General features: G+C 41.4%; 1 protein-coding gene across 1 annotated transcript in view; it reads right to left on the bottom strand.

Annotated features, from left to right (window-relative positions):
- HTR1E (5-hydroxytryptamine receptor 1E) overlaps window positions 1-17,812 on the bottom strand; it is a 90,757-nt gene extending 72,945 nt beyond the window's left edge. Inside the window, exon 1 of the mRNA XM_045075858.1 lies at window positions 17,290-17,812. The gene's annotated coding sequence lies outside the window, so the exon portion shown is untranslated. The remainder of the gene's footprint in view (window positions 1-17,289) is intronic.
- Between the last annotated feature and the right edge of the window lie 440 nt (window positions 17,813-18,252).

An 18,252-nucleotide genomic window follows, 5' to 3' on the forward strand; every position in this document is an offset into this window, starting at 1 on the left:
AACTCAGTTGACACTATTTGCATTATCCCATTTATATTATGCTTAGAAAAACATTTTTAAATTTCCCAGGGTATATTTAAATAGACATATCTATTATTTTCTTCTTTTAGTGATTTGAGTTTTGAATATATTCTTCATCAATCTTCAACATGCGGTAAGAGGAACATTAACTATCAGTTTAAAATGTTTTCTCTGCTTAACAGCCAATGCTCCCCTAGTCTGTCTTTTTCCCTAGTGGTAATTCTTCCTGGAGTTCATAAATCAATATAGTTATATTCACATAGGAAATGGCCCTGGTTTTAAAAGTTGCATCTTTTAAGGGAAAAAATACCAATTTGGATTTAATGATGATGTATGGAAGCTTTCAGAAGTCTAGTTTGAAAGTAGTATTATTTAAATTTAATTTCCTACTTTGGAGTCTAAGCAAAAAAACTTAAGAGGACTTCATGAAAAGAAAAACACAAATACTCCAAACGCTCTGTTGGGGAAGTATAAAATTAAGGACTGAGAAGTGATTTTCAGGTGAGCTTGATCAATGTAGACAACTAAAGAGAGTACCCAACACCCACTCGAGTTGGGGAGGAGCAAGAGAGGAGGGAGAGGGAGAGACTCACAAGAGATCCCACACTGAGTGTGGAACCCTGAGATCATCACCTGAGCCAAAACCAAGAATCAGATGCTTAATTGACTGAGCCACCCAGGCACCCCTGAACACAATATTCTTACTTAGAAAATGTTTTATTCACTCTGCATTTAAGTATTAGACCAATTCTTGGTGGAAAAATTCACCAGGCAGCTGTGTATTCATTTGCCATATGCCATGTTCTCTCCAAGCCAGACATGATGAAATCTGATTTACATTTAGGAAAGACCAGCTGCCTCCTCCAGCAAACATGTCCACCCAGCACTCAGAAGGTATTGGGAACCTACTAACTGAGAGCCAAATGACTCAAGCATTTTACAAGAGCAATTGGTTTAGTGGGAAGGTATATTTTATTTAAAAAAAAAAAAAAAACTGAAAGAGGTACCAACTATTTCTTTTTCAGTCACTTGTTAAATAGAAATTATATTAAAATGCATTATAACTTTAAAATTAAATAAATAACTTTAACAATAAATTTAATTGAATTTATTATAATAAAAGCCATTCAGTTACAAGTTGTAATAACCTACAGTTCTACCAATAGGGTCTGGTCACTGCTGTAAGCTACACCTATTTTGTGGGCTTCAGACCTCTCTCAAATGCTTTTCACAGAAATATTCAAATATGTGGACAGAAACCATCTCAAATTTTAATGCTTAAATCTCTGTCACAAAGATGATGATATTAAACACACCATCTTTTGAGAAGGCACACCAAGCAGAGACGAGAGAGGATTTAAGTTTGAATATAAGCTTTCGGATAAATCTCTGCATGAGTGAAATTTATTCTTCTGTGTTTCACCTTCTACCTACCAAAAACAAAACAAAACAAAACAAAACAAAAAAACCCCCAAACACAAAAAACACAAAAACAGCAGCAGCAACAGGCACACACATAGTACTTATGAGGTGTCAGGCACTGTTCTAAGCACTTCTACATATCAACTTATTTAACCTTTCAAGGTCCCTCCTAGGTAAGTATTAGCATTCTTCTCACTGGGGGATAAGGTAGGGAAACTGAGGTGGGGAAAGGTCTTGTAACTTTTCCTTAGCTACACAGCGAGCAATGGAACTAGGGTTCAGTTCCAGAATTTGCCTTAACCACAATTCAAAAAGTTATAAAGTATGTAGATACACTGTTTTAACCAAAACGAATCTTCATCAATAGAGAGTGTAAGATCTCTGGATTACTGAAGATCCTTTCAAAGTCACACAGCAGAAATACATTTAAATTGGTTTGTGCAAAAACAGGAATGTATTTGCTCATGAAACTCCAGTGTCCGCAGGGGGTCAGGCACAGGTGGATGCAGAAATCCAAACAGCAGAAATCGAGAATCTCATTCCATTTCTTCTTTACTCTGTGTAAGGTTTTAATCCTTGGGAGTTTCTCTCATTAAATTAGGTCTCAGCAGTTCCAGGCATAAATCCTCAAATTTCCAAAGCCAGTACAGACAGATTGCCTTGATGGTACTGATAAACGTCCAACCTGAGTTTCACTGACTGACTGGCCTGTTCTGGATCATGGGCCATCCCTGAACAAAACACAGTGGCCTGGGTAAGATATTGTGATCGGTCTAGGTCTCATGTAACTTTTGGAGCAAAGCATACATTCAGTTTGACCTAAACCATATGAACTGAGAATGAAGAGGTGTGATTCCTCAGGGAAAATCAGGCCACTATTACCAGAGGACAAGGATGGATGCTGGGTGGACAAAAATATGACAGACCCCAATTAGACTGTTGTTTTGACCATTTCCAGAAATAAAGCCTCTAAATTTCTACCAAAGGGGAGAGGGCAGGGAGGGTTAAGAAAAGGCCATGGGGTATACATAGATCCTATCCACACTTAAATTACCAAACCTTATTTCCTCCTAATGACTTCAAGAACTCTTTTGCTATAGAAATTTTACTAAAATAACCAGAATCATAAAGAACAAGATTTATGTAAAAACTTTTGTTTACATTATAATTTACAGTATTAAAAAAAACCCTGGTGATAACCCAAAAGTCCAGTAGTAATGATTAGCAAAATCTATGGAATATCCATAGAGTAGAATCTTATATACTTACTAGAAGTGATGTTTTTTAAAGGAATATTTAATTATATGTGAAAATATTAAAGATATAATGTTAATTGGAAAAATGTAGAAATCAAAAAATGCAAAGTATGTTTCTAATTTTATTTAAAAAATTTCTATCCATATAAAGGAAAAGCAGTGAGGCAGAAATTGATAGTGGCAATCTCTTGCTGGTGGGAACAGAAGTAGTTTAAATTCTCTTCCGTATACTTTTCTCTATCTCCATATTTTCTACAATGAAAATATGGAGATGTTTTTAAGCAAAGGAAAAATAACCTCTTAAAGTGAGTTGAATGAACCTTTATGTATTTTGTACCTGTTCAATTTGTGTCACTATACAGTGAGAGACGAAATGTAGATAGCACAAGAATCAAACATAAAACACTCTTTTAGGTAATCAAGAGTTGGTTGTATTTGACTACTTCAAAAGGCTGTTTTGTGAGTTCTTTCTTCAATCACTATAAAGCTTGATTAAATACTAGAAGAATATTTACACATGTGTGCCCAATTCTACAGCACATGATATAATAGCAGAAAATTCAAGCCAATACCATACCGTCTTGATGATTACAGGCCTGAAATTGTGATGTCTCCAGCTTTGCTTTTCTTTTTCAAGGTTGCTTTGGCTATTTGGGGTCTTTGTGATTCCATATACATTTTAGGATTATTTGTTCTAGTTCTGTGAAAAACACTATCTGTATTTTGATAGAGATTGCATTAAATGTGTAGATTGCTTTGGGTAGTATGGACATTTTAACAATATTTTTTCTTCCAACCCATGAGCATGGAACGTTTTTCCATTTTCTTTGTGTTATCTTCAATTTCTTTCTCTTTTTTAAATTTTTTTTCTTTTAAGCTTTTATTTATTTATTTGACAGAGATCACAAGCAGGCAGATAGGCAAGCAGAGAGAGAGAGGAGGAAGCAGGCTCCCCACCAAGAAGAGAGCCCGATGGGGGGCTCGATCCCAGAATCCTGAGATCATGACCTGAGCCGAAGACAGAGACTTTAACCCACTGAGCCACCCAGGCGCCCCTTCAATTTCTTTCATCAGTGTTTTACATTTTTCAAAGTACGGGTCTTTCACTTCTTTGGTTAGGTTTATTCCTAGGTATCTTTCCCGCCCCCCCCCCCAAGATTCTATTTATTTATTTATTTATTTATTTATTTATTTATTTATTAGAGAGAGAGAGAGCACAAGCAGGGAGAGTGGCAGGCAGAGGGAAAAGCAGGTTCCCTGCTGAGCAAGGAGCCGATTGTGGGACTCCATCCCAGGATCCTGGGATCATGACCTGAGCCAAAGGTAGACACTTACCCAACTGCGCCACCCAGACATCTCTATTCCTAGGTTTCTCATTGTTTTTAATTCTAATTGGGATTGTAGATGAGACTGATTCCTTAATTTCTCTTTCTGTTACATCTAAATAAAAAGTTTCTGTGTGCAAAGGAGACAACCAACAAAACTAAAAAGCAGATTACATACAAAATGGGAGAAGATATCTGCAAATGGCATCTGATAAAGGGTTAGTATCCAAAATATATAAAGAACTTATACAACTCAAAACCCCAAAATAATGCAATTTAAAATAGGCAGAAAACATGAACAATCATGTCTCCAAAGAAGACACCCAGATGGCCAACAGACACATGAAAAGATGCTCAACATCACTCGTCATCAGGGAAATACAAATCAAAACTACAGAGATAGCACCTCACACCTGTCAGAATGGCTAAAATCAAGAACACAAGAAACAACAGGTGTTGGCAAAGATGTGAAGAAAAAGGACCCCCTCTTGCACTGTCGGTGAGAATGCAAACTGGTGTAGCCACTGTGGAAAACAGTATGGAGGTTCCTCAAAAAGTTAAATATAGAACTACCCTTGATCCAGCAATTGCACTATTAGGTATTTACCTAAAGAATATAAAAATACATATTCTAAGGGGTACATGTACCCCAATGTTTATAGCAGCATTACCTACAATAGCCAAATTATGGAAACAGCCTAAATGTCCATCAACTAATGAATGAAGAAAAAAGATGTGGCTGGCCCACATGCGCACGCACACACACACACACACAACTCAGCCATAAAAAAGAATGAAATCTTGCCATTTGCAATAACATAGATGGAGTTAGAGTGTATTATGCTAAGTGAAATAAGTCAAAGAAAGACAAATACCATATGATTTTATTTATATGTGGAATTTAAGAAACAAAAAAAAGAAGCAAAGGGAAAAGAGAGAGGAAGAGAGAAAGAGAGAGAGAGAGAAACCAAGAAACAGAGTCTTAGCTATAGAGAACAAACTGATGGTTACCAGAGGAGAGGTGGGTGAGGGGATGGATGAAATAGATGATGGGGATTAAGGAGCACACTTGTGATGAGCACCAGGTGTGGTATGGGTGTTAAATCGCTATATTGTATAACTGAAACTAATAGTACACTCTATGTTAACTAACTAGAATTTAAACAAAATTTAACTAGAATTTAAACTAGAATTTAAAAAAAAAAAAAAAAAAAAAACCTAACGAAATCTTGATTTTTGTTTTGATTTTTCATTTTACAAATTTCTTTTACATAGATTATCTAATTTCAGTCTAAGAACAGTACTGAGGTAGTAATAGCCACTGATAGTGAATTGAGTCCTTATCAAACAGCTTTTAGTATACTATCATTTTGTGGTAGACAGCTTTTTAAAAAATTTTTATTTTTTTAAAAATTTTTATTTATTTTCAGCGTAGCAGTATTCATTGTTTTTGCACCACACCCAGTGCTCCATGCAATCCGTGCCCTCTCCAATACCCACCACCTGGTTCCCCCACCCTCCCACCCCCTGCCCCTTCAAAACCCTCAGATTGTTTTTCAGAGTCCATAGTCTCTCATGGTTCACCTCTCCTTCCAATTTCCCTCAACTCCCTTCTCCTCTCCATCTCCCCTTGTCCTCCAGGCTATTTGTTATGCTCCACAAATAAGTGAAACCATATGATAGTTGACTCTCTCTGCTTGACTTATTTCACTCAGCATAATCTCTTCCAGTCCCGTCCATGTTGATACAAAAGTTGGGTATTCATCCGTTCTGATGGAGGCATAATACTCCATAGTGTATATGGACCACATCTTCCTTATCCAGACAGCTTTAAGGTGGCTCTCAATAATCTGTTCCTCCTGGTATGTCTTGCCCTTGTGTAACTCCTTACCTGTGAGTATGGGTTGGCACTAGTGACTTCCCTCTAATGAATGAAATACTGCAGAAGTGATGGGATGTCACCTCTGAGGCTGTTACAAAAACACTGTGCCTTATGTTTTGGAATCTCTCACTCTCAGCCCTTGCTCTGGAGAAAGCAAGTTGTAACATCTGGGAGAAGCAAGCTCTGTGAATAGCCCTGTAGAGAGGTCCATGTAGCAATGAACTGAAGTCTCCAGGTAGCAGCCAGCTAAGATTTGAGGCTTGTCAACAGCTACATGAATGAGTTTGGAAGCATATTTCCCCCCAGCTGAGTCTCAAGATGTTTGCACTCCTGCTTGACACTTCGATTGCAGCTTTGTGAGAAACCTGAGCCAGTGGAGCCAGCTAAGCCATGCCCAGATTCCCAGTCCACATAAAGTGTGGGAAAATCAGTCTATTGTTTTAAGCCATTGGGTTTTGGGGTAATCTGTGCAGCAACAGGTAACTAACACACATTTTAAATTCTCATAATAGCTCTATGATGTAGTACTGTCATGCCAGCCATGTCTAGCATGTCAGGGTTTAGAGAGGTGAAGTAATTTTCCCCAAAGCAAATAGCAAGTGGCAGAGCTCCTGGCTCACTGGACAGCAGAACGTGAGCCCTGTGCTGAATTGCCTCCTCGGAGTAAGACAAGATGTGGTTTGACTTAACACAGGGATGATGTGAAGGACAAATTCCAACAGCACACTTGATTTGAGGAACCTTCCTAAAAGGGGTCTAGGGAGGTACTGCAGGTGTTACTGTCTTATTGTGGTGATGACAAACCTACAGCTCACACAGCCAGGATGTGGGGATGTTCACCTGGCCCTTCAGAGTCTCCATCTCTGCTCTGTGCTTTCTCACCCTTAGATTCATGCTCCTTTTTTATGAAACAGACAGACCATATGCTGCAAATACTCATGTTTTATATTATAACAGTAATGTATGTTGTGTAATAACAATATTACAGAACCATCAGCTATTAACTAAATGCACATCAGTGTTATGTGTGTCTGTGAAAGAAGCACTTAGTACACTTGAAGGGATGTGAGAGATTATCCAGAAGTCAGTAGGACCTGACATATCTTTTTGGTATGAAGGCATAAATTGCCATGGAGGTGCTGGAGAAAATTGCTCCCATCTGCATCGCAGGAGCACTGCCTCTGCTACCAAGCTGAAAACCTAATCAGGTCTTGTGAGCTTTGAGACTTTTGTTTCCTCTAGAGTCATTTTTCAACCCTTCTTGTAAGGTGCTCCATTTATATATGTGCGACCAAACCCTAGGGTAAGTACATTTTGGTCTTCTAATGCCTTGGGCATAAATTAAGGCCTCAGATGGCCTTAGAAACAGGCTCTATCATGTCACAGAAGGGTCAGGAGATGACATTGTTTTACTAGTTTACAATCTTTGAAGTAAAATATGCTAAAAAATGTGAGAGTATCTTGTTCATTTATTTGCAAAATTGCTAATTACTAATTAAATATCACATTTAATACTTGATTTTTAAAAAGCATTTGTGTAAGGAACTGAGTTAGGTTGAGAGGGACAGAATGATCAAATGAAAACATAATGAAAAAGGAAACCCTTCTTCTTTCCCTGAATGTTTACTTAAATTGTGCTGGACAATACTTCTGGAGAGATTCATGGTTTACTAAACGCCAACTTCTCATGCAGGTGACAAAGATTTCCTTGAGCAGGACAGAGTTCAACATTAAAATGTGTACTATAATTAAGTTTTAAGATGTAAGCTACTTAAGTTTAAAGTATACTATTCTTGTTCACTTTCAGTAATATAGGAGAGAGTTAATTACAACACTCCACTGTGTCGTCAGGAATCGTGGAGGAATAAATATTACAGAATTCATAGGGATGGGTTGGAATGTGGAGTCCTTTCCTGCAGGGGCCTCTTTCTCCATCTTGTTCAGATGAGGTGGGCTTTCAATTCTTATTTTTCTTGGACTCTGACACCTGACAGAATCTTTTTACATATCTTAGGTCTGTTTTCTGTCCAGTGATTTGCAGGCTTAGTACAAATCCTTACAATTATATTGTTGCTAATCAGGCAACCTATTGGCTTTTGAGTATTTTATAGCTAGACATCTTATTGAATTTCCACATACTCTTTAATGGCATTTTCATTTATTCACTTATGTTTTCCTAGTTGATAATCATATCATCTGTAAGTAATAAGATAGCTACTGTATGATCAGTATTTATAAATTTATGTCACTTCTTTTCTTTTCTTTCTTTCTATTGCATTGATTAGAATGCTCAGAGGAGTGCTAAATAATGGTGTCTTATCTGTATAGGGTTTTATTAATAAGCATGATGTTGGCTATAGTTTGAGAAAGATGTTCTTTTTTTTTTTTTTTAAGATTTTATTTTATTTAGATAGACAGACAGGCAGAGAGAGAGATCCCTGCAGAGCAGAGTAGGCACCCTGGGAAAGGCAGCGGGCAGACAGAGAGAGAGAAGTAGGCAGAAAGAGGGGGAAGCAGGCTCCCTGCTGAGCAGAGAGCCCAATGCGGGGCTTAATCCCAGGACCTTAGATCATGACCTGAGCTGAAGGCAGAGGCTTAACCCACTGAGCCATCCAGGTGCCCTGAGAAAGATGTTTTTAATGTAAAAAGCTGTTCCTTCCTATTTCTAGTTAACTAAGAATCCTATTTCTATTCCTAGTTTACCAGTTTTTAAAAAATTATGATCATATATTGAATTTTGTAAACTTTGGTTCCCTTTGAGATGGTCATCATGTGGTCGATGTGATATTCTTGCTCCTATTTTTTTTTAAAAGATATTTATTTATTTATTTATTTGACAGATCACAAGTAGGCAGAGAGGCAGGCAGAGAGAGAGAGAGAGAGAGAGGAGGAAGCAGGCTCCCTGCTGAGCAGAGAGCCCGATATAGGACTCGATCCCAGGACCCTGAGATCATGACCTGAGCCAAAGGCCGAGGCTTAACCCACTGAGCCACCCAGGCACCCTCTTGCTCTTGCTCCTATTTTTAAAGGCAGTTTGTCTCCCCCATAAAGAGGACTCTGGTAATAAAATACTGGCAACATGTCAGCAGCATGTTGTCTCGCTTAAAGATTACATGTCTCTAATCAGGTCTGGATTTCCTTGAGATAAGTTCCTTTGCATATTTTTCTGTTTCTCTGGCTGTAACAAAAACATTAATTTTATGTGTCCTGCTGACTCCCATAGATCTTCTGCTATGCAAAGTGTGGTTTGCAGAAGACCACCATCACCATCCCCTGGGATTTTGTGAAAAATTTAAATTCTTGGCTTCACCCCGCTCTGTTGATTAGTAGCTTTGCAGGTGGGGACCATGAACATGAGGTTTAACATGCTTTCCAGGCAATTCTTCTCCACACTAAGATTTGAGAGGCACCATTATAGAAAGCACAAATCATGATTTTCTAGATGCAGAACTATTGCAAATGGAACTCCAGAGTCACATCCTAGGACCAGTCTCTTGTCCTGCATATAAAGAAGGGATTTGTGAGTGGATTCAGGGTGTGGAGATTCAGTGGTTGGAGAAAGTAGCAGGCAAAGGCATTCTTTTTTTTTTTTTAAATTTTAAAAATATTAAAAAAGTTTATTCATTTATGACAGAGAGGTAGCAAAAGAGGGAACACAAGCACTAGGGAGCTGGAGAGGGAGAAGCAGCCTCTCCGCTGAGCAAGGAGCCCGGTATGGGGCTTGGTCTCAAGATCGCTGAGATCATGACCTGAGCCAAAGGCAGACACTTAACCACCTGAGCCACACAGGTGCCCCAGCAAAAACATTCTCTGGGGCTTGAGGATATATCTGACCTGAGGCAATGTTTAGTAAATAAAAGAGAAAAAATTCTTGTCTACAGGGTTCAGGGCAATGGAACTTGGTCTGGACCCATCTCTATTTTCTCCAAGGCCAGGACCATATTCTTCACCTCAGTTCAGGTCAGGATTATTTGTACAACACCACACACAGGAATAATAATGATAATTGTAATAATACCTATCATTTCTTCATGGCTTATGTTGCACTTTTCTTTCCTCCTCACTATAGGTCTCTAAGGCAGGAATTGTCATGCACATTCTAAAGATGGGACAAATTGGGGTGCCTGGGTGGCTCAGTGGGTTAAAGCCTCCGCCTTTGGCTCAGGTCATGACCCCAGAGTCCTGGGATTGAGCCCCACATCAGGCTTTCTGCTCAGCGGGGATCATGCTTCCTCCTCTCTCTCTGCCTGCCTCTCTGCCTACTTGTGATCTGTCTGTCAAATAAATAAATAAAATCTTAAAAAGAAAAAAAGGAAAACAAGTCTTTAAAAAAATAAAGATGGGACAACTGAGGCACAGAGCAAAATCACTTTAGGTGATTAGGACAAAGTGAAGGGAGAGCATAATATTACAATCAACAGAAGCAAAGTGGGGAATTAAATAAGAACACTTACAGAATGTTAATACAATGAAGGCCAAAAAAACTAGTGACGTTTTCTTAAAAGGGTTATGTTCTTTTATAATGATGCTTTTGCAGATATAAAAACTATTTCTGAAAGGGGACCAAACTGTGGGAGAAAAAAACAAAATAACAACCCAGGAAGGAACTGGGATGGATGCAGAAAATAGCGTAATTTAGCCCTCTCTGGGCCATAGAAATTTTGTGGAGTGGCTCTCGGTAGCCGTTCACTAAATACAATTGTGGTAAAGCCGGGAGCAGCAGCCTCAGCACTGAAGGCAAAGATGGAGTGAATCATTAGGTCAGAGGCAGCATCCCCAGCTCAGGAGCTGCTGTGTCGGATGTGAGAGCAGGAGTCTCCCCAGTACTGCACAAAATCCCTTTGTGGGGTACTATGTTGCTTAATTGAACACAGAGATACGAAGGAGAGGTTTATCCATGAGCAGTTTTTCTGTTATATGTCAGATGTCGTGCAGGTCGATCATAAAAGGAGCAGTTATGGCAAAGTCGAAGTCTGTTTCGAGCGTTAAACACACACATGCACACACACACAGACCCTTTATTATTATTTAAAAAGCTCCTTCTGAAGACAGTTGGCAGGATACCCTCTCTACCTTCTCATGAGAAATTCTGCATCAAGGGACCTCATAGGTTTATAGGAATTCTTGCCTTCCACCCACTTGCAGTGGTTCAAGTGATATATTTACTTGCTGAAATGGGAGGGAGGAAAGACTAAAGGTGAAATGGCAAATTATTCACAACAGTCTGTAAACTCCACAGTGACTTGGAAACCTGGATATATGAAATAAGTACATGCAGGTCTCAGAGTTGGGCTGCACCTGGAAGGTTGTCTAACTTAATCCCCTGTAGCTGAAGTCCAAATAAGCAAATGTCCTGAGATGGACACAGAGGCATACTGCCCAGATCTCTCTTTCAAGAAGGAGCTTGTAGCCAGCTGCTGAGATTGGGTCAGGACAGCCTTTAGCTGTCTGCCCCTTCTAGGATGTCCTTGGCTGTAGAGAGCTGTCTCTCCTAAGACACTGCTCTTCCTGGGGCAGCTCACAATCAGCGCCTGAGGGAGGAAGGGGTTGGAAAGTCTGACCTTTTTGGTCTAGCTTGGGACAACTTTGATGGATCATTGTAGTTCAGACTCCCTACAGGGTTGGCTGAGGCTATTGTTGGATCAACTCTGCAGCTCAGTTTCTCCCTCAGTCCACCCTGTTTCCTTCCACCCATTCAGTGTGGTTCTCAAGGACATTTCCTAATCAACATCAAGCACGATAAACCTCATCTTGGACTATGTTTCTCTTAGAGCATGGAGAACCCAACCTAGGACATGTTCCCAGGCATGCTGTACTTCCCAGTGCTGCAGAGTGCACCCCACCCCCACAGTCTGTGTTTCAGATAGTGTTAGACAGCTCTTCCACCAAGTGCTGCAATCTCCTTCTCTGCACGTGTTGTTAACTAGATCCGTCCTCTTGGACCAACCAGAACAAGACTAGGCTGTCTGCATTCTATTTTGTTTACTTCCATTCTCTTGCCCAGAATTCTGTCTTGTACCCTATAAGGTAAGCCAAAGTTTTAGCTGATTCATTACCATTTCCTTCTTTTTAGGTAATTGTGAGACAAATTGAAGGGAAAAGCAAATGATTCATGTTTCTTTTTAGGTGACTAACCATTACAGTTTGGGGTGTGAGGGGCGCTTTCACAGGAGAAAGGGACAATGGTGGGAGCCAGAGGAGAAACAAAGTGCTTCTTTCAAACACAGATCTGTTTCTGTCTAATATCTGCATCTTATCATTTCCTTTTCCCACTGTAGCCTTAACTCATCCTGTGCTTGTTTCACTCTCTCCATGTCCACTGCTACTACCTTGGCTTGGGCTCTCACAATAACTGCTTCTTCCACACTTACTCTCTCCCACTCCATAGTGTGGAGCGAGAGGGAGGTCTTGATAATACCAACCTGATTATTTTGGTCAGCAGCTTAAAATACCATAATAAAGCATTATCATAGCAAAAACCTGGCAACAACCCATTTCCCTGTGGCACATTCATAAACACAGTCCTGTATAACAACAGCAATGAATGAACAGATTACTAGCATAACCATCCACAGGAACAAGTCTCACGAATATAACACGAACCAAATCATGAAAGGTAACATTCTACACAGTTTATATAGATATAAAGCTCAAAATAATCTGTGATGTTGGAATGCAGGGAGGTACATTTAGGGAGGGTGAAGTCACGACTGGGTGGAAACACAGGAGGGACTTGTGCTGTGGCGATATTCCACTTCTTATCTTGGTGGTGGTTAGTGACATGGGTATGTTCACTTAGAGAAAAGTAACAACTATGATTTGTATGTCTCCCTGTATGAACATTAGTCTTAATAAACATATTTACAAATCCTGTAATTATTCCCTCAGGCCTATAAGGTAAAGTCCAAATTCATAAGATCCCCTCAATGACAAGCACATTTCTCAAACCTCTCTAGGTATTCTCCTCGTGTATGTTGACTTCACTTAATCTGAATTTTTTGCCTCTCCCTGAAAGGGACAGCAGGGCAGGTGGTTGAGTGATAAATACAGGTTTTTAATGAATGAATGCGGGGTGATAATTGTGGGGTTGATAACACTTACCCTACAGCACTTTTGTGAGGATGAAATATAAGAATGTACGTGCAGTTCTTGGCACAGTTCCTGAAGCATAGCAGACACTCAGCATTTGTTAGCTCCTTCTTCCTTTTCCTTCCCACTAGTGCAGATGAATGAGCCTATGGTAACTCTGGTCATTATTAGGGTAGCGTTGCTGAAGTCACTTTTTGAGCGGTATGGCCTATAAATGTCATTATCCATTTGGTGGAGTTTATTCCCCAAAGACACTCTGACTTGTCTCCAATTCCCAAGAATACAAGTCTTGACACAAATGTGACTTTCTTGGGCAAGCTGTCCCAACAAAACTCATACTTTAATGTTTAAGTCAGATCCCTTGGAAATATCACCACATACCCATTATCTGATAAAGGGATAAAGAACAGCTGCAGCTCAGGAAAGACATTTCATGGGGTCTGGTTTTACTTTATTTGAGCACTGTAGGTAGATGGGGTCATTAGAAGGATCTGAGAGTTTTAGAACTGCAAGCTGCTGCTTCTATTGGTTCCTGTTTTTCAAAATATTACCTTCTTGCTATAAAAATGCTTTCTTTCTCATGCCAGATTTCATAAAGACCTTCCATCTGGTCTGTCCTGATAACTAGAATCTTGAGATGCTCACTCCTCTTACAACTTGTACTTTAAAATGATCCAGATGTAGAAGAATTAGGTTTCATAGCTTTTTCTAAAGGATTTTGTCTTCCTAATCCTACAACTGCATGTATTGAGAACTGACCAACAGGAGAGAGCTCTAACAATGAACCTATCACAGGTTTTCTGCTGGCTAGGTTATTTTTCATTTGTCATGTCTTAGGAGAATAAACCATGACATAAAAGAATTGAAATCTCTTAGAATAAGGACGATACTGAATCAGGTAATCCATAGTGAATCAGGTAATCCATAGTGGGCAAAACAAAAAGGAGAGAGGGGGGAGAGAGAGAGAGAGAGAGAATACTAAGAATGAAAAGCAAGATTAGAGTCAAACTGTATTTATTAGAAATAGAATTCTCAAGGATTTTATCAATTTGTTGTGATCTAGGAGTATGCCAAATTGACTAAATGATCTTTATAAATTCTGGTCCTTAGTTTCTTAATCCACAAAATGTGGGAAAGGATACTAAATTTTGACAGGTAGATGGGCTATTGATGAAAGTCCCTGCGCTCCCAGGAGGATAGACTTTGGTAAATTCACTCACCTGAGCCCCAAGCTGTAGGGACCCCACAACGACTCAGGGAGGAGGAAACAAGGGAGTAGTTAGCCACTCTGAAGAGCTGTCCCATTTCCCCCTTGCTCTCTCCTATTCACCCATCTGCTCCCCTTTTCTCCTTCCTTGTCTACCCATCTGCTCCCTCCTGGCTCATAGAGCATACTTATCGTTAGTGTTTTCCTGAAATTAATATTCATATAATTTCATACGTAGAAAAATGTGGGAGGTGGAGAAAAAAAGGACGGTGCAGCATAAGATGCCCTGAGATGGCCTTGAGAGCATATGGTATGAACAATAAATCCCCATTTGGTTAAAACTTATGTCTTGAGCATCTTCAAGCTTATTGTCTCATGTAAATAAACCTATAGAAGTGGAGGAAAGATATCCCCCTATTAAAATATTAGCTTGAGATCTTTTACTTGTAAAAGGTAGTGTAGAAATAAAATTCTAAGAAGGACCACAGACACGTGGAAAAAAAAAAATGGCATGTGCATAAAGGCAAGGTCTAGGGAATCAGACGTTTGAGCCATAAGAAGATAACCCAATGGTCAGGGTCTACTGTTTTCTGTAGAGGGATATATTTTTGATCTGAAGCCTTGGACTCTTGGTGGTGGTGGTTGTGGTGGTGTAATATGCTGATGGGAAGGAGCTTTAGCCAGTTCAGGCAAGATGCTGCTGGTGATGATCTCACTTTGCTCTCCAATAATAATCTCATCAAACAGCAGGGAATGGGAATATATTGCAGTGTCACCTGAGCTAGCTGTGTGTCCTAGATTTTCTTTCTTCCTAAATACTCTCTCTGAGACATCCTGACTTGGTTATTTACCTCAAAAGAAAAGTAATTTATTTACATAATTGATGCTGACCAGGCATCAGTAAGAAGAAATGGAGAGCAAATGTTTTAATAGGTACCGAAACGGCTAACAAAGGGGCCATCGGGGTGAGTATCAAGGGAAGTCGTGGTTTATATGTGAACATGTGCCCAAGAGAACTGTGTGTCTGTGAGGATACTCAGAAGCACCTGGCCTAGGAATATGGCCCCAAATAAAGTCCCCATGGGCAGAAGAGGAAATGCAAACTTGAGTTTACTGTTGGTGATGTTGATTCCTGTGGAATTTTAAGTTTGCCAGCTGGTAGATATAAATGGTCAATTTGAACACTTTTTAATATAAAAATAGTCTGTGAAGTTTTCATCCCTGGAAATCTTTATGAAAGGAACAATTACCATCTAAAGGAATATTTAGGCATGCATTTGTCAAGACCCCGAGAACCAGAGTTTTGGCTACGGGATTTATCGAGCTCCTTTCCGGCTCTGTCATTACAAGTCTCAATTTATACAGAGATCTGTAGCAGTCCCTGGGTTTCAAAAGCCCATATCAGGTGATGATGACATAATAGTTAAGTTTTATCAACAATGATGAGTCAGGATTTGAATGAGTTTCTCTGTATCGTTCTCTAGTGATGAAATATCTGGGCAGAAGAACTTCTCCCACCTCTAGGCAGCAAAATGGTTCATTGTGGAGGTGCTATGTAATTTCAGAAATAAGCAACACACTTTGCTTTAAACATGGTGCAGAAATTGAACCGAGTCCCACTCAGGAGGCTTGCTTCATTTTCACGGTTCTGTGGTCTAGGAGCTAAAGTTCTGAAGGGAAGAGAAAGGCAGGCAGGCATATTTTTTTGCACTTGTTCAGTGGGCCTCAAAAGCCTCTGCTCACTTATTTGTTGAAGACGGGTCATCTCATTTAATTCAGCAAGAATACAAGTGCACCAGCAAGTGCAGAAAGGCTGGCTCATGATTTCCTCTCTGTATTTCAAACATGTATTTAGAGGTATTTCCAATACGCTCCCCATGGAAGAGGCTGCTCAGGCAACAAGACCCAGGCCCCTGCTTCCTGCTCTCCAAACTGTTAAGTCAGGAAAACCTCAGATTTATGGATCACGCTGGGTGGTTAAGGTCAGGCACATTATATCCAAATGTGTAACCACAGAAAAATGTGACACAGAGTAATGTCAAGTTCAGAATAGGAGCATAAACTGTTGGAGTTTGGGGTAAAAGAAGAATGGTAGGTGAACACCACATATTTGGGGAAAACGCCCCGCCCCAACTTATTTGACCATCTATTATTCCCTCCTGGGCTCAGAGAGATCTGGTGCAGGAGGCAGGGAAGGACAGTGAGGAAGGTTAGGAAGAAGCATCCTGGGATGCTGACACCCTGGGATGCTGACACCCTCCGCCTCATCCTCCGAACTCAAGGACGAGCAGGGTTGAGTTGAATCCAAAATTGGACACAGCCCCCCAAAATAAAAAAATACTAAAGTATATATATTTTAACTATGCGAAACCATGTTCATCCTGTGATAGGAGCAGGAACCCCTTCCATTTAGCCTGGATGCCCTTTCGTCTTCATTAAGCAGGAGGCCAGTCTCTCACCTTGCAGTACTGGGAGGAAATAGCTAAAGACCAAACTTCCTGTCTCAACTCTCACTTTCCAGGTTTATTCTGTAATTTAAGAAAATGAGTCAACCCCATCACCTGCCCACCTGGGTATTTTCTTTATCAGGACTAAGCACATCATTATTTTCTGAGGGCTGGAGAAACCACACCGTCCTTTCTAATCAAAGGTTTTTCAATCAGCCTTGGCTTTGAAATCACCTCGTCCTCTAGCGGTCCTCGCCGCACACCCATCTCCGCGTGATTTCCACTCAAGTTTTTTTTCTCCTGGCACCCCTCCCACATTCATTTCATCTTTAAGCCGCCTCAAAGCCTTTTGCCAGGAAGCAGGATAAAATTCTCAAACCACAGTTATACACAATGTCGACGCTCAGCTTCACACATTTGAGGGCTGTCTGACCGAGAAATGCGTTCCTCACTAAGAGGGTCCAAGGGCAGGCAAGTGCCCAGGCGACCCCCCCTAGTCTAGCTCCCCCCGTGCCCTCCACCCACGCTGCCTTTGCGCCTCAGAGGGGGCAAAAATTCCTAAAGCAGCGCTTGAGCCCCTCACCCGAGGAGGGGGTGAGCAGGGAAGCCGAGGTCCTCCCCGGCAGCGTGCGCCCCTCACCTTGTGGACCGTGCGTGCAGCCGCGTCGCACTGGGAGACCTGGGGCGTCCCGCTGGTTGCCGAAGTCTCACTCCGAAAACGCTCGGTGCTCTCCCGAGCTTTATCAAAGCACAGCTTCTCTCAACATCCGGCTCTGGGGCACGCTGAGCTCAGGGGGCGAGGGCCCCTAAGCGTCCTTTGCCCGCGCCGGTGCCCCCAGGCTGCCGCGAGAAGGAGCCAGGAGCGGGGCGCGCTGGGCAGCCGGGTGGCGCTGCGCTTGGAGAAGTCTGGGCGCCCCGACTGGAAGAGGAGGCGAGAGCGAGAGCGGGGAGGGGGAGGAGGAGGAGGAGCAGGAGCCGGAGCAGGAGCAGGAACAAGAACAAGAACAGGAGCAGGGGGCAGTCTACTGAATCACCCGGCAGGTTGCAGGCACCCAGGACGCCACTGAACGGCGAAGGGGGTGGGAGGGACGAAAAGGTGAGCCGGGGTGCAACGCGGGCGGTGGCTGCGGAGGACAACTCGAGGGTCGGAGCTCCGAGGTGCTTCAGGTCTTGCTTAGGCTGTAAAAGAAAAATTCTGGAGCGGATCGTGCTGTCAGGGCTCCCGGTTGCAAACACTAGAGGGCAGCGCTGTCCATGCTATAAGCCTGGCCTATGGGTTTGGTGGTGTGGACGCGGATCCCGCGTCCAGAGCCCTTTGTTGGGGACGGTCCAGGAGGAGAAGGGTCCAGGTGGTCCAAGGAAAGGCAGATCTTATTTATACTCCTCTTCTGTGGCCAGCCTTGGTTGGGGAGAGAGGAAATACAGTCGTTGGCAGGTTTGAACTTCGCAGCTTTGTGGCTCCTCCAGGCAAATCCCATGGAAGTGAATTACGCATCTTTCCTTGAGGGGAAAATTACAGTCAACATTCACAGGGTGCTTTAAGGGGTTGGATGAGAAGAAGAGGGTGGGGAAGAAGTAGGGGAACGTTGGGGTGGGGAAAAAT

Source organism: Mustela putorius, unplaced genomic scaffold, assembly GCF_011764305.1.
Source record: "Mustela putorius furo isolate JIRA1106 unplaced genomic scaffold, ASM1176430v1.1 tig00000166_pilon_pilon_pilon, whole genome shotgun sequence".
Taxonomy (NCBI): domain Eukaryota; kingdom Metazoa; phylum Chordata; class Mammalia; order Carnivora; family Mustelidae; genus Mustela; species Mustela putorius.